Below are 23176 nucleotides of genomic sequence, written 5' to 3' on the forward strand. Positions count from 1 at the left end.
CTCACTCTGGGTGATACAGAAGTAGTCCTGTTTTTTATTGATACTGGAGCAGCCAAGACAGTTGTGCACAGAAAAGATGTCCTCCCCTGACTTAATCTCCAAAGACACCAGTCTTTGGGTAGAAGTGGATGGGAAAGTAGTACACTCCCCTTTTTAACAGAACCCATCCGTATTAGATTTGCCCTTAACCGCGAAGTGCTTGCCCGTTTGCTGTCAGCGATAATGCCCCTTTTTGCTTCCTGGGTACATACTTGCTTGCAAAAGTACATGCTAGCATCTCATATCAGGAGGACGGCACTGTGAAGCTTACAGGTGCCCTCAATGACCAGGAACTTTGTTTGTTGGCCGTTAGTGATAAAACTCCCTGGTCCATGTTTGTGTCAGTACTCCCAGTAGATGAGAAGGAAGCCCTGCTTGCGGGAATGTCGGGACATCTGTGGGCTACTGGACCACTGATGTTGGCAAGCTCCCAGTCCCTCCTGTGGAAGTAGAGATGAAAACTGATGCCCCACTTCCCAGGAAGTATCTCTTGAGTATGGCACAGTCAAATGCCATATCTCAGTCAGACTTTTTTTAAAAAAAAGGGAGATTGTATCCCTTTCTAACACTCTTTTGTACCCTGTGAAAAAGAAAAGTGAGAAGAGCAAACCCACTGCACTGTGATTGATTTGACAAATGTTTTCTTTTCAGTACCACTACATCCAGACAGGAGGTAGTTATTTGCCTTCATACATGGGGGTAAACAGTATACCTGGTTGGTGCTGCCGCAGGGAGCCTAGAACTCACCCAGTATGTATACTGCAGCCATGTCACTCCTGACAAGGAAACTTCAGTTTTGTTGCATTACTGCTGCCTTCCTGGGGTGAAACATCTCACCCCTGAACGTAAGAAGGCTGTGGAGGACACCCCTGTTGCCCAGAAACATGAATGCAGTGAGGATATTTTTGGGCCCTGTTTCTTATGGCAGACCTTGAATATGCAAGTTTGATGCAGCCTCTTTATGATTGTTTGTCATTTAGTCCCTTCCACCTTATAGATGAGGTGGTAGATGCCTTTTATGCCCAAACCTGGCAATGTTGTGCTCCCCCGCACTGGGCCAATCAGATTATCACATTTAGCTGTCCTCACACAAGTGCACGACCAGCAACAACGCCCTGTAGCATATTATTCAGCCAGACTTGACCCCATGGCCAGAGGTGCCCTTTTCTGCATCAGAGCTGTAGTAGTTGTACAAGCCATGCTTGATGAAAGCTCCCTAGTCCTGAACCACAAGGTTACAGTGATATTACTTCTATCCTCATGAAAGTACAACCCAAAAATATTTTTGTTGCTCGCTATTTGAGAATGCAGTGTTCCATTTTGTTGCCTGACAATGTTGCTGTCCAAAAAGTGTAATACTCTGAATTCAGACACCATTTTGCCTCTGGAACAAGGGGGGAGGGAAGAGTTAGGGCAATTAACCTTTTCTTCCAGATCCAGAGGAAGAGGCTCACGATTGTTTGCAGATGATATCACAAGAGACAGCGGGATATGGTGAATCAGCCATTAGGTAATCCAGATCATGTGCTCTTTGTGGATGGATCGAGGTATGACCAGGATCGCAGGTACTACACAGGTTGGGCAATCGTGATTAAACATGACACTCTTGAAAAAAACAACGAAAAAACAACAACATAGTCCTTACCACCACACATGTCTGCTCAAGAAGTGGAGCTAAAGACTCTGAAGATGGCTTGCAGATATGCAGATGGAACAACAGCCAACATTTACACTGATTCCAGGAATGCTTTTGGGATGGCCCATGACTATGGGCCCATTTGGAAAGCCAGAGACTTCTTGACCGCTTCAGGTAAACCCATCGAAAATGGGGAAGCAGTGAGGTCTCTGATGGAAGCCCTCATGTCGCTAACTTGAGTGGCAGTGATAACAACAAAAGGTCACTGTAAAACAGACTCAGAGGAGGCAAAGGGAAAAGCCACAGCAGATCAGGCGGCAAAAATGGCTGCCAAATTGCCTAGGCAGACCCCTGCTTTAAGTAGACACAGTTCAAGTCCCTGAAATAACTCCTCCTGTCTCCCGGAAGTTCTTAAGACCTTACAGAACCAGGTGGGGAAGAAGGAAAGGGACTAGTGGATGGAAAAAGGGGGGACTATGAATAAGGAAGGCCTAATACAGTTCCAATGGAAACTCTGCCTTCCCAGGTCCCTCTACCTCACGATAGCAAAGGCAACCCATTGAGTGATGCACCAGTCAAAAACTGCGTGATTTAGTACATAGCGCATGGTACGCCATAGGGTTCAGCACTGTAGCAGTTCGATATACTCAAGGATGTATGATTTGTGCCCAGAACAACGTGGGCAAGGTGGTTAAGGTACCTCAGAAACACCCGTCTTTCCCTTTGTATCTGATTCAATGCTTGCAGACTACCTTCAACTACCCAAGGTGGGCATGTATGAGTATGTATTGGTGTGTGATGACTTGTTTTCAGGATGGCCAAAAGCATACCCAAGGAAGCAAAGAAGATTATGGCTGAAGTTGTATGCGGGTATTGGGTACCTAAGACGATTGAAAGTAACAAAGGTGTTCCACAGGTGAAGGGATGCAGGAGATAATGAAGGTTTTGGGTGTAGAACAGGCCTTACATGCTTCGTACCATCCACAAAGCAGAGGTAGGGTAGGGAAAAAAGGAACTGAACGGAACACTAAAGTTAAAGATTCAAAAAGCTATGAACAGAGTGCCTGCTAGGTATACACCTAACCGTAAGACAGGCCTTAGTCCCTATAAGGTCCTTTTTGGGTCAGGCCCTAGGACAGGATTGTATTTCGCACAGCAGCTCCAGATGCAACATGGTTGTCTGACAAATTATGTGATCAGTTTGCACATGCATTTGATTAAAATACACTGCTCAAAAATATAAAGGGAACACAAAAATAACACATCCTAGATCTGAATTAATTAAATATTCTTCTGAAATACTTTGTTCTTTACATAGTTGAATGTGCTGACAGCAAAATCACACAAAAATAAAAAAATGGAAATCACATTTTTCAACCCATGGAGGTCTGGATTTGGAGTCACACTCAAAATTAAAGTAGAAAAACACACTACAGGCTGATCCAACTTTAATGTAATGTCCTTAAAACAAGTCAAAATGAGGCTCAGTAGTGTGTGTGGCCTCCACGTGCCTGTATGACCTCCCTACAACGCCTGTGCATGCTCCTGATGAGGTGGCGGACGGTCTCCTGAGGGATCTCCTCCCAAACCTGGACTAAAGCATCTGCCAACTCCTGGACAGTCTGTGGTGCAACGTGACGTTGGTGGATAGAGCGAGACATGATGTCCCAGATGTGCTCAATTGGTTTTAGGTCTGGGGAACGGACGGGCCAGTCCATAGCATCAATGCCTTTGTCTTGCAGGAACTGCTGACACACTCCAGCCACATGAGGTCTAGCATTGTCTTGCATTAGGAGGAACCCAGGGCCAACCGCACCAGCATATGGTCTCACAAGGGGTCTGAGGATATCATCTCGGTACCTAATGGCAGTCAGGCTACCTCTGGTGAGCACATGGAGGGCTGTGCGGCCCTCCAAAGAAATGCCACCCCACACCATTACTGACCCAATGCCAAACCGGTCATGCTGGAGGATGTTGCAGGCAGCAGAACGTTCTCCACGGCGTCTCCAGACACTGTCACGTCTGTCACATGTGCTCAGTGTGAACCTGCTTTCATCTGTGAAGAGCACAGGGCGCCAGTGGCGAATTTGCCAATCTTGGTGTTCTCTGGCAAATGCCAAACGTCCTGCACGGTGTTGGGCTGTAAGCACAACCCCCACCTGTGGACGTTGGGCCCTCATATCACCCTCATGGAGTCTGTTTCTGACCGTTTGAGCAGACACATGCACATTTGTGGCCTGCTGGAGGTCATTTTGCAGGGCTCTGGCAGTGCTCCTCCTGTTCCTCCTTGCACAAAGGCGGAGGTAGCGGTCCTGCTGCTGGGTTGTTGCCCTCCTACGGCCTCCTCCACGTCTTCTGATGTACTGGCCTGTCTCCTGGTAGCGCCTCCATGCTCTGGACACTACGCTGACAGACACAGCAAACCTTCTTGCCACAGCTCGCATTGATGTGCCATCCTGGATAAGCTGCACTACCTGAGCCACTTGTGTGGGTTGTAGACTCCGTCTCATGCTACCACTAGAGTGAAAGCACCGCCAGCATTCAAAAGTGACCAAAACATCCTCCAGGAAGCATAAGAACTGAGAAGTGGTCTGTGGTCACCACCTGCAGAACCACTCCTTTATTGGGGGTGTCTTGCTAATTGCCTATAATTTCCACCTGTTGTCTATCCTATTTGCACAACAGCATGTGAAATTGATTGTCACTCAGTGTTGCTTCACAGAAGTGTGATTGACTTGGAGTTACATTGTGTTGTTTAAGTGTTCCCTTTATTTTTTTGAGCAGTGTATATTCTCGAGTTTTTGCTTCACTTTCAGATCTTGATAAAGTACCAGGAACCCACCCACTTGTGTCTGAAGATTGGGTGGTAGTAGCTTTTTCGAGCACTATACAGTGGTATTTATGTAGACATTTTGTGCTGCACATTACTGTGGCAACTGTTATTTAGACAATGGAACTATAATTGGGGCATCGCACTTTATGGCATGGTTACTTGTACACTATATGACAGTATTATATGGGAATTATATAGTACATATGCAGTGTCCCACTCAGAGGCGTATCTAGTGAAAATGGCGCCTATGGCAAGCACTGAAACTGCGCCCCTGTCAAAATATTTTAAACCCATCTTTCAGATAACCTTAACAAAAAAAAAAACACGATAGCTCTTTTGTAGAACCCCCATAAAAACTTACAATTACTTGGCTTGGCCCTTGGGGATCTCGGACGCCACTTCAACACTTTGGCCGGGGGCTCGGCGGAGCTGATGTTGTGTTTTAACCTAATGAGAAAGATTTCATAATAAGGATTTGGAGAAGGGGCAGAGGGATAGCAGAGCAGGGAGAGGCTGGTGCTGCTACTAGGGGGTCATACCATGGGGGAGTAATAAAGCCCACCATAATGCCCCCCCAGTAGTAATAATTCTCCTTATAATATGCAAAACATTTGTAATGCCCCCAGTTGAGCTAATGTTCCCATAATGTGCCAATATAAAATACCCCTTCTCAGTGCCCCCGTAGATGACCCCCATAGTGCCCCCCCCCTTCCCCATAGTACCCACCATAATGTGTCCCAGTATAAAATGCCCCTATACAGAGCCCCCATATAAAATATCTTCTTTTTTAGCCTCAGTAGATGCCCCTATAGTGCCCCCCAATAATCTGCAGTAAGATGTGCCCCCATAGATGCCCCCAATCATGTGCCAGTAATAAGAGCCCCCCCACCATCATGTGCCAGTAGCCAGAGCCCCCCCATATCATGTCAGTAGCCAGAGCCCCCCCATATCATGTGTCAGTAGCCAGAGCCCCCCATATCATGTGCCAGTAGCCAGAGTGCCCCCAATCATGTGCCAGAAATAAGAGCCCCCCCACCATCATGTGCCAGTAGCCAGAGCCCCCCATATCATATGCCAGTAGCCAGAGCCCCCCCATATCATGTGCCAGTAGCCCCCCTATGTGCCAGTAGCCCCCCTTATCATGTGCCAGTAGCCCCCTTATCATGTGCCAGTAGCCCCCCTTATCATGTGCCAGTAGCCCCCCATATCATGTGCCAGTAGCCAGAGCCCCCCCCCCATATCATGTGCCAGTAGCCAGAGCCCCCCCCCCCCACCATCATGTGCCAGTAGCCAGAGCCCCCCCATATCATGTGTCAGTAGCCAGAGCCCCCCCATATCATGTGTCAGTAGCCAGAGTGCCCCCATATCATGTGCCAGTAGCCAGAGTGCCCCCATATCATGTGCCAGTAGCCCCCCATATCATGTGCCAGTAGCCCCCCTTATCATGTGCCAGCCCAGTAGTCCCCCCTTATCATGTGCCAGCCCAGTAGTCCCCCCTTATCATGTGCCAGCCCAGTAGCCCCCCTTATCATGTGCCAGCCCAGCCCAGTAGTCCCCCCTTATGTGCCAGCCCAGTAGCCCCCCTTATCATGTGCCAGCCCAGTATTGTACCTATATAAAAAAATAAAAAAAAATAATACACTTATACTTACCTCCAGCAATGCGATGCGATGCAGGCCACCTCTTCCGTCTGTGTGTCCCTCGCTATACGGCTCAGGCGACGCGATGACGTCATCGCGCCATCACCGGCCTCTGATAGGCTGCCAGCACTAAGCCGGCAGCCTATCAGAGGAACAGGAGGGGACACACCTCTCCCTCCTCTGCCGCAGCACAGACAGGCATCTGTATTGCCGTCCTGAGGACGGCAATACAGATGACTATGGAGATGAGCGCTTCCGCAATGGAGGCGCTCATCTCCTGCTCTGCCCTGCCGCCGGCCACGGCCGCCCCCACTTGTCACCAGGGCCGCAGCGCTGGGGTGCGGGGCACCCACTGCAGCTGCACCCCGTGTAGGATCGGCCCTGGTCGCCCCCCCCGCTTGGCGCCTATGGCACTAGCCATGGCTGCCATAGCTTGGATACGCCACTGAAATTTAAGAGGACCACTTGTACACACATAAGTGGGACTCCCACTTATGTGTGTACAAGTGGTCCTCTTAAATTTCTGTATTCGCCCCTAGGTGGTGCTGGCGCCACATGATATATAGCCCGGGGTTTTCTACAAGAAGTGAGTGGTAGAGGAAGTAGTTAGTTGGAGAGAAGAAGTAATTTAATGGAGGAGGAGAACAGGCAAGTTCCACAATGTAGCTGCCTTTCTTTCCTCTGGGCCCTGATCAAGCCTGGAGAGGACAAACCAAGTGTTTACTGCAGCCCAGCACAAGACAGTAAGTCTCCGTCTGATTATAGAGCAAGTCTAGTGAAGACTAGAGTTGAGTCTAGCCAAGGGACTTCACTAGCACAAGTGACCAGGAGGAACTTAAAGGTACCTGGACACAACTGGATAATTAGTGCGCAGAATTATCCTCTTCCACTAAACGCCTTCTGGGACATAGTGGAGCTGAATATTTCAGGAGAGCATCCTGCATCAAATAATGTAACAGAGAGTTTGCCTGTCATGAGGGAGAACGCCCTTATTGGATTGCTCAAGATAAATAGGAAATTATTATATTCAGTACCTAAGTGCTAGAAACTGGACTTAGTGCAAATTTAAACAATCTTTTCCTATAAAGTAACAGCATTAGAGAACTCCTCAACTGACAATTGCCAGACCTGTATTAAGGAATTCCAGCTAAAGTAACAGCTGGATTATTAACTTTAATTTATATATATATGAACTGTAACAACTGTGCTAAGACCAGTGATTCAGCCCCTTATGCAAAAATAAAAAATTTACATTGCTCTGCTGAAGCTGCTATTAGAATCCAGAGGCCGACACCACCCCCCTCCTGTATGCAATTGGACCTAGGGGGCAGGACATAGAGATAAGAGCAAAACGTGCGTAAGTACATTAAAGTCGCAAGCAGAGAGAAGACGAGAGAGTGCGCTGAGAAAGAGCAAGAGACAGCTATGGCGGACAGCACTGCTGCGCAAGTATCGGAGAGAAGCGCGCATCTTACACGGGAGGCAGCTCTCCAAAAAGCGGAGATGCCCCTTACCGCACCACTCGTGGTCGTTCAGCCTACTTCAACTGCGTCCCATGATGAGAAGGAGCTGAATGCCCGCATTCAGGAGGTGTGAGAGTGTTACTGGAAGGAGCGGGGAGTGGAACCTCCACCTAGCCCGCCCACTTACACCACAAGTCAGCCAGTTGCAGCTACACCAGCTGATTATACCCCCTCTGTTGCCGAAAGGTCTGGTCAGGGTCAAGAATCGCCCGCCTCGAATCCTATGGCTGCCGCTTGTGGTGGACATTTACCAGCAGCCTCGCACGCGGAACTTTGGGCCAAACTATCGGCCGAGATCAAAACTGCACGGCTTCCTGTAAATGTGCGCCTTCAAAAAATACAATGAGGGTTTCACCCGCAAGCTTATAGAGGCACCTTTGGAACATCTCCCAGTCCCGGTACAGAGACTAGGCCGGGTTCTCTAATTTTTTAAGCAACGAGGCTTCAGCTTTAATAGAGATCTAGAAACTGACCGAGACTATTATGTGAACCGCAGGTCTGTGAAGAGAAAGGAACTCCCTAGCTGGCTCCACAGCCTATATTGTAATGAAGTGGTGGTGTTCACCCCAGCAGAGGGCACCCGCAGTCCATATGCTACTGCAGTAACACGACCAAGGCCGCAATCTGAATCCTGGGAGGACCCTGAGTCCGAGGAGGATGAGGAGCCAGAGTTACCTCCGACCGCCGTGAGGCTGACTGTTAAGTACGTGCCGCCCAATATCCAGAACCGGTACGCAACTGGGTTTGCAGGAACCAATATCCTGTGGCAGCCTGCTATTGCCACCCAGGATCCTGACATCCGCCCTAAGCACAAGCCCCCACGTTCTCATGCCACGCCAGAGTCAGCGGCTATAAGAGACCCCGCCAGGGAATGTGCACAACTTCTGCAGCAGCTTTCTGTTCAAAATTATCAGGAGACTTCTGTCCCCTCTCCTGAACTCAAACCAAGTGAACAACTGCCTAAGGAAGTATTCTTAAAACTGTAAAGAGACCTACAACTTTAGTTGTCCCTGAAAAAACCGTTGTTGGGCTGGAGCCCAGTCACATTAAAGAAGAACTTTCTATCTTCAATATACCCTCGGGGCCAGGATCTTGGAGGTTTTGCCAGAATGCTCTTCCCCTGATGAGTGGGAATCTGGATCTCCACTGGACACAGATGTCTCTTCTTCGCCAGACCCTTACACCTAAATAGGCCGGTTGGCTAACTTCTTTATGTGGAGCAGGAGCCACAGTTTAGAGAGGACTTCTCTTTTTGTTTTTGAGCCCCTCTCTTTGTCAAAAATAGGACTCCACCATGCACTCCAGTGAACACTGATGCTGAAAATCCCAAGTGGTGCCTTTGTCTGTGACCTTTTATCCCCTTTTTACCCCCTTCTCAGGTTGTCTGGGACTTTAAACCAAAAAGTTTTATGCAACGTTCAAAGAAATGTACCCAGAAAAACTTTTCTGTGCCTTAAAAACCTTTTATACCTTAACCTATTGAATTACAAATTATTTATACCCCAAATCAGGGATAGACTTTGTCTCAGGACTATGCCATGGACTGTATTGCACCTATGTGAGATCACTACCATTTTTGTCCCTGTCAAGCACCGAAGATTACAACGCCCAATTACCCTTTTTTGCCATGAGAGCAGAAACCAAGAAAAATTTATATGTGATGATGCCTAAGGTGTATTGTTATGCATAACCCTTTATTCACAGGAGGTTATCGAAGTGCCATAATAGTACTCTGCATTAAAAATATGCATATTTGTGTTTGCGGCATATGTTTTATATCTTACAGGTGATGGCGTAGAGATCCACAGCGTCCATCAAGTGAAACGTCGAGGACGACTTATCTTTAAGCAGTGGTGTATGCAGCGTCCCACTTATGTGTTTACAAGTGGTCCCCTTAAATTTCTGTATAATTATTTGTATTTACTGTATTGTATTTTCTAATATAAGGCTGGCATTGTCATTACATCTATTGGCCCCTAGGTGCTGCTGGCGCCACATAATATATAGCCAGGGGTTTGCTACAGGAAGTGATAGGTAGAGGAAGTAGTTAGTTAGAGAAGAGAGGAGAAGTAATTTAATGGAGGAGGAGAACAGGCAAGATCCACAATGTAGCTGCCTTTTTTTCCTCCGGGCCCTGATCAAGCCTGGAGAGGACAAACCAAGTGTTTACTGCAGCCCATCACAAGACAGTAAGTCTCTGTCTGAATATAGAGCAAGTCTAGTGAAGATTAGAGCTGAGTCTAGCCAAGGGACTTCACAAGCACAAGTGACCAGGAGGAACTTAAAGGTACCTGGACACAACTGGTTAATTAGTGCGCAGAATTATCCTCTTCCACTAAACGCCTTCTGGGACAGGGGCAGACTGACCATTCGGGCACTCGGCATGAACCGAGGGCCCGCAGGCACTAGGAGGCCTGCTCACTCCTGCAGCCAGAGGTCGCAATAACTTTTAGTTTTACTCAGTGGCGTACTAAAGGGGGGGGACGGTCCTCCCCGGGTGCCGGCTCTCAGTGGGGTGCCAGAAGCAATGAGCGCTTCCATCAATACAGATGGAAGAGCTCATTTCTGGAGCGCAGGGAGCGGGTTCCTGTCACTCACCGCTCAGCTCCCAACACTCCTCCCCTCCCTCAGGCCGGCGGCACTCTCAATGGTAGAGCAGGAAGACTGCCGGTATGTGTGGGCGGAGCCTGCAGCCCGGGAGTCTGCATAAGCTCCACCCACACAGTGCTGCAGAGCGATCTGTGCCTGCAGGGGAGAAAGGACTGTGAGCTTCAGGAACCGGACAAGGTGAGTAGTTATTGTGTTTTTTTGTTTGTTTTTTAACACAGAGGGGGCACAATGGTCATTGCTAATGTGAAGGGGGCACAATGGGCCTTTCTACTCTGGAGGGGGCACAATGGACATTGCTAATGTGAAGGGGGCACAATGGGCCTTTCTACTCTGGAGGGGGCACAATGGACATTGCTAATGTGAAGGGGGCACAATGGACATTTCTACTCTGGAGGGGGCACAATGGGCATTGCTAATGTGAAGGGTGCACAATGAGATTTTCTACTCTGGAGGGGGCACAATGGGGCATTTCTTCTCTGGAGAGGACACAATGGAATTGCTAATAAGAAGGGGGCACAATTGGCATTTCTACTCTGGAGGGGGCACAGTGTACAGAGGGTATTACTACTCTGAAGGGTGCACAGAGGGCATTACTACTATGAAGGGGGCACAGAGGGCGTTATTACTGTGAAGGGGGCACAATGGGCATTACTAGCACAGAGGGCATTACTACTATTAAGGGGGAACAATGGGGATTTCTACTATGGAGGGGACACAGAGGGATTTATTACTGTGAAGGGGGCACAATGGGCATTATTTCTGTGAAGGGGGCACAATGGGTATTATTTCTGTGAAGGGGCACAATGGGCATTATTACTGTGAAGGGGGCACAATGGGCATTATTACTGTGAAGGGGCACAATGGTCATTATTACTATTAAGAGGGCACAATGGGCATTATAACTGTGAAGGAGACAATGGGCATTACTACTATTAAGAGGCTTCATTACTGTGAAGGAGGCACAATGGGGATTATTACTGTGAGGGGGGCACAAAGAGGGCATTACAACTGTGAAGGGGCACAGATAGGGCATTACTACTGTGAAAGGGCCAAAGAGAGGGCATAACTACTGTGAGAGGGGCACACTGAGGTCATAACTACTATGAAGGGGGTACAATGAAGGGATAAGTACTTTAAGGGGGCACAATGTGGGCAAAACTACTGTTAGGGGGCACACATTTGTACAAAACTACTATAAAGGTTGTACAATAAGGGCAATACTATTGTGAGGGGGTACGATTTCTTTAAAAGTCTTGGGGGGGTGCCAGAGAAAGGACCCGCCCTGGGTGCGAAACAACCTAGGCACGCCACTGCTTTTACTAAATAATACATTTTACTCCCTGGAAAAAGTCCCCCACACTCATCAGCGCAGCAAGGAGCTTTGTTATTGGTTGGGTATTGGCGATACAGGTCGGGTCAGACAGGGGAAGCCGGCGAGAGCTGGAAGGAGGAGGGGCAGGCTCCCGGAAGTGGCTGTATTAAGGAGAGCGGGGCGCGCTGCCCAAGGATCCTGGCGAGCCGCGGACTCATGTGACTGGACTGGTCTGAGAGAAAAGCTGACCCTGGGCCTGGGAACCCCCCCCCCCCCCCCCCCCCCCCCGGCCATGTTGTTGTGGCAGTGAAAAGCCCGGCCTGTCAGTCTTCAAGTAAGTAATTCCCCCCTCCCCCAATCATGGTTCTGTCCAGTCTCAAAGTTCTCTGCTCCCCCTCCTCCTGTCACCCCACTAGTGACCCTGCTCCCCTCTCCTCCTGTTACCCCACTAGTGACCCTGCTCCCCCTCCTCCTGTCACCCCACTAGGGAACCTGCTCCCTCCTTCTGTCACCTCACTAGTGACCCTGCTCCCCCCTCCCCCCCCCAGTGACCTTGCTTCCCCCTCTTCTGGTCACCCCACTAGTGACCCTGCTCCCCCCCACTTAGTGCAAATTTACCCATTCTGTGCCTGTAAAGTAACAGCATTAGAGAACTCCTCAACTAACAATTGCCAGACCTGTATTAAGGAATTCCAGCTAAAGTAACAGCTGGATTATTACCTTTGATATATATATGAACTGTAACAACTGTCCTGAGACCACTGACTCCTCATCCTTGCTACTACTCTCAAAATTTGCACCTTACGGTGCTGGCGTCAAGAACACATGGGCCCAGCCACCAAAGCACCTTAAACACCTATACCACCAAGGGCACCTCAACTTCCATCTGGCTGGTGTACCCTGCAATAGAGAGTACCCCGGAGGATCTAGTGCTGTCCTTCCCTCCACTGCACTGCCGGCCCAGGGAGGTTCTGCTAACCGTGAGAAAATTAACTACTACCCCCATTGGCCCACCGTAACTCATGTGTTGCCCCTGCGGCCCTGGTATGCTGCACAGAATTGGCGTCACGAACAGGATAAACTCCTCTGCGCCTTATAAGAATAAGCTTCACTTGTTTACTTGAAAGACTGTACATGGAAACTTTAAACATCTTTATTGAGCTGCAAAAGAGTTTCTGTGGATTACAAATTGCATGGGCATACTATACAAGTCACATACTATTGAATCGCTGTGTCAAAAGAGAGAAGAGAGTTTATTTTTGTGTCACTATCACTTTTTGCTGTCAGTGAATGGATTCTCGTTTTGTACTTAAAATGGCCGCCGAGAGCTTTTTGGTATATTTGCTGAGCCATCAATTGTAGAGATACGCCCCATAGAGCGGGAAAAGCTAAGACAAGCCCCTTATGCAAAAATAACTAATTTACATTGCTCTCCTGAAGCTGCTACTAGAATACAGAGGCCAACGCCGCCCCCCCCCCCTCCTGTATGCAAATGGACCTAGGGGGCAGGAGAGAGAGATCAGAGTGTGACGTGTTTGCGCACGCTAGAGTCGCAAGCAGAGAGAAGACGAGAGAGTACGCTGAGAAGGAGCAAGAGATAGCTATGGCGGACAGAAATGCTGCGCAAGTACCGGAGAGAAGCTCGGTTCTTACACCGGAGGCAGCGCTCCAAAAAGCGGAGATGCCCCTTACCGCACCCCTCGTGGTTGTTCAGCCTACTTCGACTGCGGCCCATGATGAGAAGGAGCTGCAGGCCCGCATCCAGGAGGTGTGGGAGTGTTACTGGAAGGTGCAGAGAGTGGAACCTCCACCTAGGCCGTCCACTTACACCACAGGTCAGCCAGTTGCAGTTACACCAGCTGATTGAACCCCCTCTGTTGCCGAAAGGTCCGGCCAGGGTCAAGAATCGCCCACCTCGACTCCTATCACTGCTGCTTGTGGTGGACATTTAGCAGAAGCCTCGCCCACGGAACTTTGGGCTAAACTATCGGCCGAGATCAAAACTGCACGGCTTCCTAGAACCCATGCCTGCAAAAAATACTATGAGGGTCTCACCTGCAAGCTTATAGAGGCACCTTTGGAACAACTCCCAGTCCCGGTACGGAGACTAGGCTGGGTTCTCTCGTTTTGTAAGCAACGAGGCTTTGGCTTTATTAGAGATCTAGAAACTGACCGAGACTATTATGTGAACCGCAGGTCTGTGAAGAGAAAGGAACTCCCTAGCTGGCTCCACAGCCTATATTGTAATGAAGTGGTGGTGTTCACCCCAGCAGAGGGCACCCGCAGTCCATACGCTACTGCAGTAACACCACCAAGGCTGCAATCTGAATCCTGGGAGGACCCTGAGTCCGAGGAGGATGAGGAGCCAGAGCTACCTACCACCCCCGTGCTGAGTACGTGCCGCCCAATATCCAGAACAGGTGCGCAACTGGGTTTGAAGGAACCAATATCCTGTGGCAGCCTGCTATTTCCACCCGGGATACCGACATCTGCCCTAAGCACAAGCCCCCACGTTCTCATGCCACTCCAGAGTCAGCGCCTGTAAGAGACCCCGCCAGGGAGTGCACACAACTTCTGCAGCAGATTTCTGTTCAAAATTATCATGAGACTTCTGTCCCCTCTCCTGAACTCAAACCAAGTGAACAACTGCCTGCAGGAAGTATTCCTAACACTGTAATGAGACCAACAGCTTAAGTTGTCCCTGAAAAACCCGTTGTTGGGCTGGAGCCCAGTGACATTAAAGAAGAACTTTGTATCTTCAATATACCCTCGGAGCCAGGATCTACAGCTGTCAAGAAAAAGCACTTTGCCTTGGAGGTTTTGCGAGAATGCTCTTCCCCTGATGAGTGGGAATCTGGATCTCCACTGGACACAGATGTCCCTTCTTCACCAGACCCTTACACCTAAATAGGCCGGTTGGCTAACTTCTTTATGTGGAGCAGGAGCCACAGCTTAGAGAGGACTTCTCTTTTTGTTTTTGAGCCCCTCTCTTTGTCAAAAATAGGACTCCAGTGAACACTAATGCTGAAAATCCCAAGTTGTGCCTTTGTCTGCGCCCTTTCATCCCCTTTTTACCCCCTTCTCAGGTTGTCTGGTACTTTAAACCAAAAAGTTTTATGCAACGATCAAAGAAATGTCCCCGGAAAGACTTTTCTGTGCCTTAAAAACGTTTTACACCTTAACCTAGGCCAGTGGCGTAACTACCGGGGAAGCAGGGGAAGCGGCTGCTTCGGGGCCCGGGCTGCCAAGGGGCCCGGCAGCGTGTCATGATCGATTCAACTTGTCTTAAGTTGTTCAGGGCCCCTTCACAGCAGGCGCAGCTAATGATATCTATCTATTCTTACTGTCTCCTGAAGTCTGAGTACAGTGCGCTGCGCGCAGGCTGTATTAAGCCCGCCCACATACTGATGATTCAGAGCAGGGAGCGGCAGGCGGCAGCAGTAGGTGACAGGAGGCGGGATAAAACAGGCAGGAGGACAGGAGCTGCAGGCAGGCGGCGGCAGTAGAGAAGAGGCAGAGCAGCAGCACGTCAGGTCCAGCACCAGCGGTCCAGCGCCCAGCCCAGCGCAGAGTGTGGTAGCTAGGATAGGAGTTGGCAGGTATGGAAGTAGTACTGGATTGCATATTTCTTACACTACTCCTAGAGCTCCTTTCAAGCCTACAAGTCATCGGCCTACCAGAAATGAATTTCAGTAGATTGCACTACATCCTCCTGTCCTGCTGGGAAGGTACAGTACAGACCAAAAGTTTGGACACACCTTCTCATTCAAAGAGTTTTCTTTATTTTTATGACTATGAAGGCATCAAAACTATGAATTAACACATGTGGAATTATATACATAACAAACAAGTGTGAAACAACTGAAAATATGTCATATTCTAGGTTCTTCAAAGTAGCCACCTTTTGCTTTGATTACTGCTTTGCACACTCTTGGCATTCTCTTGATGAGCTTCAAGAGGTAGTCCCCTGAAATAGTCTTCCAACAGTCTTGAAGGAGTTCCCAGAGATGCTTAGCACTTGTTGGCCCTTTTGCCTTCACTCTGCGGTCCAGCTCACCCCAAACCATCTCGATTGGGTTCAGGTCCGGTGACTGTGGAGGCCAGGTCATCTGACGCAGCACCCCATCACTCTCCTTCATGGTCAAATAGCCCTTACTTTCAAAGTTTTCCTAATTTTTTGGCTGACTGACTGACCTTAATTTCTTAAAGTAATGATGGCCACTCGTTTTTCTTTACTTAGCTGCTTTTTTCTTGCCATAATACAAATTCTAACAGTCTATTCAGTAGGACTATCAGCTGTGTATCCACCTGACTTCTCCTCAACGCCACTGATGGTCCCAACCCCATTTATAAGGCAAGAAATCCCACTTATTAAACCTGACAGGGCACACCTGTGAAGTGAAAACCATTTCAGGGGACTACCTCTTGAAGCTCATCAAGAGTATGCTAAGAGTGTGCAAAGCAGTAATCAAAGCAAAAGGTGGCTACTTTGAAGAACCTAGAATATGACATATTTTCAGTTGTTTCACACTTGTTTGTTATGTATATAATTCCACATGTTCATAGTTCATAGTTTTGATGTCTTCAGTGTGAATCTACAATTTTCATAGTCATGAAAATAAAGAGAACTCTTTGAATGAGAAGGTGTGTCCAAACTTTTGGTCTGTACTGTATATAATTATCATGCTATTAACTCATTGGGTTGCACCCCATTGTGGAACTGAGTGCAGTCAGAGGACATTTTAATTATCGCATGACCATTTTGCAGATCTATAGTAAGGTCAACAGGACAGTGGCTTGCCAAGTGACAGCCCATCTTAAATGACACTTCAGATAATAATTCATGGTAGTTCTGTAATTCAATTTCTAGCTATGAACTGGGGAGATTAGGATGAGCAGCTCTACAGGCCATTATATCCGAAGGAAATGACTGCAGGCTGCAGCAATAGCTATGTTACATGTATGAGTTATGCTGAGTGATTTGATCAGTTATTGTGAGCCAAAACTATAATCTCTGAGCAGGCCACACTACTGGTTTTGGCTACTTTCACACCTGCGTTTTGGATTCCGTTTGTGAGATCCGTTTCAGGGATATCACAAACTATCCAAAATGGATCAGTTTAGGTCAGTGCTTTAAGTGGGCCAAAAGAGGTGCCGGTACTCTATTAGGCGCCGGTGCTCCCCCCCCCAATACTGAGCATGAAAATACCCTTAGAAAGTACCCTGAAAAAGAGCTACTGTAGAAAGAGCTACTGAACATAAATAAAATGTGCAAAAGGGTATTGCACATCAGACCCCCCCCCCCCCACTCATCACACACACACACATTAATTCCTCTCTGTACCAGTACCCCCCTGCCAGGGGGGTACTGGTACAGAGAGGAATTAATGTGTGTGTGTGTGTGATGAGGGGGGGGTCTGATGTGCAGGGGGGTACTGGTTCAGAGAGGAACGAATGTGCGGTGGTGGGGGGGGGGGGGTACTGGTACATAGAGGAACTAATATATATGTGTGTGATGGGGGGTCTGATGTGCAGAGGGGTACTGGTACAGAGAGGCACTAATGTGCGGTGGTGGGGGGGGGGTCCTGGTACATAGAGGAACTAATATATATGTGTGTGAGGGGGGGGTCTGATGTGCAGGGGCCCCCTACACATCAGACCCACCCATCAGACACATATATATTAGTTCCTCTATGTACCAGTACCCCCCCCCCCCCACCGCACATTCGTTCCTCTCTGTACCAGTACCCCCCTGCACATCAGACCCCCCCCCCCCCCCCTCATCACACACATTAATTCCTCTCTGTACCAGTACCCCCCTGCCAGGGGGGGGGGTACTGGTACAGAGAGGAACTAATGTGTGTGGGGGGAGGGGGGGTGCCTGTCACTCACCAGTACTCTTCAGAAGTTGGATTCCAAAGCAAAGTCGATGTTCTTTGCTGCACCGTCCGACTCCTGACTCCAAGGAGGACCAGTCACTGGTCGCCGCACTGATCGCTCCTCACAGGCGCGCGGGAAGGAGTTGACGTCACCTAACGTGAGGTCAACTCCCTGCCTGCGCCAGCCTGAGCCGTACTCTGCAACGACCCGCCCCCCTCCACTAGCTGCCCAGCCAACGACATTAGGGAGGAGATACTGCCAGCTCTCCGCTGCGCTCCGGTACCGGAAACCCACGTACTGGGCGCACGGAGAGGTGCTGGTACTCTCCAGGGCAATTTTTGGAAGTGGCGGTACTGAGTACCGCCGCGTTCCGGCCCACTTCAAGCACTGGTTTAGGTGAAAGACTCCCTTTAACTCACAGGGGCTTCTCTAATACTAAGGGGTCATAACTACTGTTTGGTTGCACTAAGGAGGCATAACTACTGTCTGGGTGCACTAAAGGGACATTATACTGTGAAGGGGCACTAAGGGGCATGATTACCAATTGGAAATAAGGGAAATAACTATTGTGAGGGGGCACAGAGGCATGCCGCATAACTACTCTGTAGGACACTAAGGGCCGGGGGCATAATTATGGGATGTAACTACTTTGTGAGGTACTAATGGAAAATGTCTACTCTGTGGGGCAATAAAGGGGCATAACTAGTGTGTGGACACTAATGGGGAATAATTACTGTGTGAGAGCACTAACAACATTTTACTGTGTGGGGGCAATAAGGGAGCATAACTACTGTGAAGGGGAAATAATGGAGCATAACTACTGTTTGGGGGCACTAAGGGGCATACCTACTGAGTGAGTGGGACGTCCGACGTTGTGTGGTGAGTGTAGGCGTCTTACAAGCCGCTGCTGAAGGAGGAGCGAGGGGTTGTGGGGAAGTTGCTCTGGGCATTCATAAATTTGCTCTGGGGCCCATACATTTCTAGCCACTGTCTGCGCCTCCCTGGCCACTTTCTGTACCCCTGGACCCTGGCCCTTATCTGTGCCCCCCTGCCTTTGTCCGCGCCCCTGGCCCCTGTCTGCACCTCCCTGGCCATTTCAGTGCAGCCCCTGGCCCTTATCTGCGCCCCCCTGGCCCTGGCCTGTGCCCCCGGCCCTTGTCTGTGCCAAAGGAGTGTGGTTTACACAGGAGGAGGGAGGTACGAAGCGCGCTGGAGGGGCCCTTACAAAAATTTGCTGTGGGGCCCAATCACTTCTAGTTACACCCCTGACCTAGGCTTTAAACCTGGATTACAAATTATTTATACCCCAAATCAGGGATAGACTTTGTCTCAAGACTATGCCATGGACTGGATTGCACCTATGTGAGATCACTACCATTTTTGTCCCTGTCAAGCACCGAAGATTACAACGCCCAATTACCCTTTTTTGCCATGAGAGCAGAAACCAAGAAAAATTTATATGTGATGATGCCTAAGGTGTATTGTTATGCATAACCCTTTATTCACAGGAGGTTATCGAAGTGCCATAATAGTACTCTGCATTAAAAATATGCATATTTGTGTTTGCGGCATATGTTTTATATCTTACAGGTGATGGCGTAGAGATCCACAGCGTCCAGCAAGTGAAACGTCGAGGACGACTTATCTTTGAGCAGTGGTGTATGCAGCGTCCCACTTATGTGTGCACACATTATGTGTCCCCTTAAATTTCTGTATAATTATTTGCATGTACTGTATTGTATTTCCTAACATAAGGCTGGCATTGTCATTACATCTATTTGCCCCTAGGTGCTGCTGGCGGCACATAATATATAGCCAGGGGTTTGCTACAGGAAGTGATAGGTAGAGGAAGTAGTTAGTTAGAGAAGAGAGGAGAAGGAATTTAATGGAGGAGGAGAACAGGCAAGATCCACAATGTAGCTGCCTTTTTTTCCTCCGGGCCCTGATCAAACCTGGAGAGGACAAACCAAGTGTTTATTGCAGCCCAGCCCAGCACAGTAAGTCTCCGTCTGAATATAGAGCAAGTCTAGTGAAGACTAGACAAGGGACTTCACAAGCACAAGTGACCAGGAGGAACTTAAAGGTACCTGGACACAACTGGATAATTAGTGCGCAGAATTATCCTCTTCCACTAAACGCCTTCTGGGACATAGTGGAGCTGAATATTTCAGGAGAGCATCCTGCATCAAATAATCCAATAAACACCCTTACTGTATTGCTCAAGATAAATAGGAAATTATTATATTCAGTACCCGAGTGCTAGAAACTGGACTTTGTGCAAATTTACCAAATTTTTGCCTGTAATGTAACAGCATTAGAGAACTCCTCAACTGACAATTGCCAGACCTGTATTAAGGAATTCCAGCTAAAGTAACATCTGGATTATTACCTTTGATATATATATATATATATGAACTGTAAAAACTGTCCTGAGACCATTGATTCAGTAAATGTTCAACTGTTTTACAACAACTGACTCCTCATCCTTGCTACTACTTTCAAAATATGCACCTTACGGTGCTGGCGTCACGAACACAGGGGCCCAGCCACCAAAGCACCTTAAACACCTATACCATCAAGGGCACCTCAACTTCCATCTGGCTGGTGTTCCCTGCAATAGAGAGTGCCCCGGAGGATCTAGTGCTGTCCTTTCCTCCACTGCACTGCCGGCCCAGGGAGGCTCTGCTAACCGTGAGTAAATGAACTACTACCCCCATTGGCCCACCGTAACTCATGTGTTGCCCCTGTGGCCCTGGTATGCTGCACATCAACCTTGGAACCCTAGTCCCCTGATCACAACTAATAATGTCTGGGGTTGCATCTGAATGGTGGGCAGATTGGGTGATGGCAAAGAGGATCCATGGAAGTAATTTCAGTTTTTATGAAGGGTATTTTCTCTTAATATCTAAAAAAATATATATATCTAAAAAAGTGGCTCTTTGGACATACAGATAGAGAATATGGTGCATCCCATAATCTCTGAATCTTGCCAGGAGTGTGTCTATTAATCAACGTATGAAGTGCCTAATCTCATAAATGCAAGAGAACCTGGCTTTTGCTGATAAGCTCCTACGTCGATAGCCATTGTAGGGTTGGACAAACCTTCGTGGTAACAGATTAGATATAAGACTTATCAGGTTGGAAACTGCCCAATGACTCACTTCTGATAACCATTATTAATAGCTTCATCCCTATCCCTAATTGTACATAATAATAATGACATAAACATACAATAAAATATAATGCAATCTCACTGGCAGTGTAGTTTGGTTGTTGGACAAACATTGTTCATAGGTCAATGGCTACATGTAAGAGTACATGTACTACAGAGGCAGACTGGGCACCAGACCAGGTCGATGTCAGTTGTGGTATGCTCTTCCTCACAACACATAGTATGGCATGCAGTCTCTCAGACAGGTTTTCTTACAGGTGGCAGACTGGTTAGTCTTGTTCACGGGCCTGACTATTAGGCCGAATGCCCATACTCCATCACTCGCTACGCTGACAGCTGTTCCCTCTGACTCCCCTATACACATACATACTCAGTTTAGCTGAGCGTGCATGTTTTTCAATGACCAAGACATGAGAAAGCTGCCACAATGACTTCTGAAGGTGGCCAAGGGTGTACACAGATCTTATAGGGCCCCATAACAAAACTAATTAGGCCCTCCTACCCCACCCAAGTTCCCAGTATGTGTGAAACACTCCCAAGCAACATGAAATGCAAAGCGCAATAGCTCAGATTTCAGTGCATCTTATGAAGTGTATACAGTGGAAGCACTCATTAATACACAATAGGACCATTGACAAGTGAATAGTGATGAGGATTTGGGTCTGATCTGAGGTCTGATAAAGATTGGGGGTCTGATCTGCGGTCTTATGAGGGTTGGAGGTCTAAAGAAGAGTGGGGTCTCATCTGAGGTCTGATGAAGATTGGGGGTCTGGTGGAGACTGAGGGTCTGATCTGAGCTCTGATGAAGATTAAGGGTCTGATTTGGCGGTCTGATCTGAAGTCTGACGAAGATTGGGAATCTGATCTGAGATCTGATAAGGATTGGGGGTCTGATGAAGACAAGGGATCTGATCTTAGGTCTGTTGAAGATTGGGGTCTGATTTGGGGGTCTGATGTCTGATGAAGATGGGGGTTCAATCTGAGGTTTAGTGAGGATTGGGGGTTTGATGAACGTTAAGGTCTGATCTGACATCTGATGAAGATTGGGGTCTGATTCGAGGTCTGATGAAGACTGGGGGTCTGATATGAAGTCTGATGAAGATTGTGGTTCTGATATGGGGTCTGATGAAGATTAGGGGTTTGATATGAGGTCTGATGAAGATTGGAGGTCTGATGAAAAATATATATATTTTTTTTTTCTCCTCTAAAACCTAGGTGCGTCTTATAGAGAAAAAAACTGTACTTTTTTTCTTGTTCGAAAATGTAGACTGGGTGCTTCTTTCAAATGGCTCTCATTCTGAACACCATATTTCTCAAAGTATTTGCACCACACAACCGATATAAATACATGGATAAATCTCCCCACACAGATCTGTGTCTGACCAATACAGTGTATAATAGAACTGTCTGCCTGAAGCCACCATTAGGGGGAGCTCAGTGAGTAGGAATTTATACAGTTACCATCGATTGCTCCCTCTAGTGTCAGCTGTATAAAAATGCTGTGTCAGGAATAAAAGAAGGAGTTCATTACAGCTTCCACCTCCACCGCCAGGCCCCATACAATCGCTTGGTCTGTCCCCATGGAACATGCACCACTCGTAGTGGCTTATCTCCTGTCAGAACAAAAGGCTCAGGCATTGTAATTCAACTTGTGTACAATCTGTGCACTGCCCCCACACTCGAGAAAAGCTAGCACTGGGAGTACACAATATGGCAGCCTTTACTGAGGCGGGCAGCTGGTGACTACCCGTCGAACTCTGTTAGAGGTAAAAAAGACCCCAAAGGTAGACAACATTTTTCAGAATTATTATTGCTCACTGCCCTGTGACCAAAGTTGTGGTATGTCAATCATCACAACCACTGCACACGCACTTCTCAGTTGTGGTATGCTCTTCCTCACAACACATAGTATGGCATGCAGTCTCTCAGACAGGTTTTTTCTTACAGGTGGCAGACTGGTTAGTCTTCCTCACGGGCCTGACTATTAGGCCGAATGCACACGGCCATGAGCGGTCCGTGGTATCCCGGCCTGGCATCCTGCTGAGAGCAGGAGCGCACCGCGTCATTGGTTGCTATAGATCATACGAGTGTATTACTGTAGTGCAGCGGCGGCATGAAGCGCACGGCGTCATAGCAACCAATGACGCTGTGCGCTCCTGCTCTCAGCAGGATGCCAGGCCGGGATACCATGGACCGCTAACGGCCGTGTTCCACGGCCGTGTGCATTCGGCCTTATACTGATGTTGGCCACCTTCTTGATGCACAGACTAGGCAATTTCTTTCTGTGCCTCAGCTCCAGCATCAACTCGTCGGTGATGCTCAGCTGCTCTGTGGCCTTGTCAATGCCCTGAGATGATCCAGCTTTATAGTAACTACTAATCACCTCCACTTGATAGAAAGCTACATGCAGGATTAATCCTGGCTTTGTTTCCAGCCACAGGAGCTTACCCTTTCCTCTCCTGTCTGCTTCTGACCATGAGGTCTGCACAGCACTGCTATTTATCTTCTCTCTGCCATGTGCTATTCCTGTG

Source organism: Bufo bufo, chromosome 3 (genome assembly GCF_905171765.1).
Source record: "Bufo bufo chromosome 3, aBufBuf1.1, whole genome shotgun sequence".
NCBI classification, from domain to species: domain Eukaryota; kingdom Metazoa; phylum Chordata; class Amphibia; order Anura; family Bufonidae; genus Bufo; species Bufo bufo.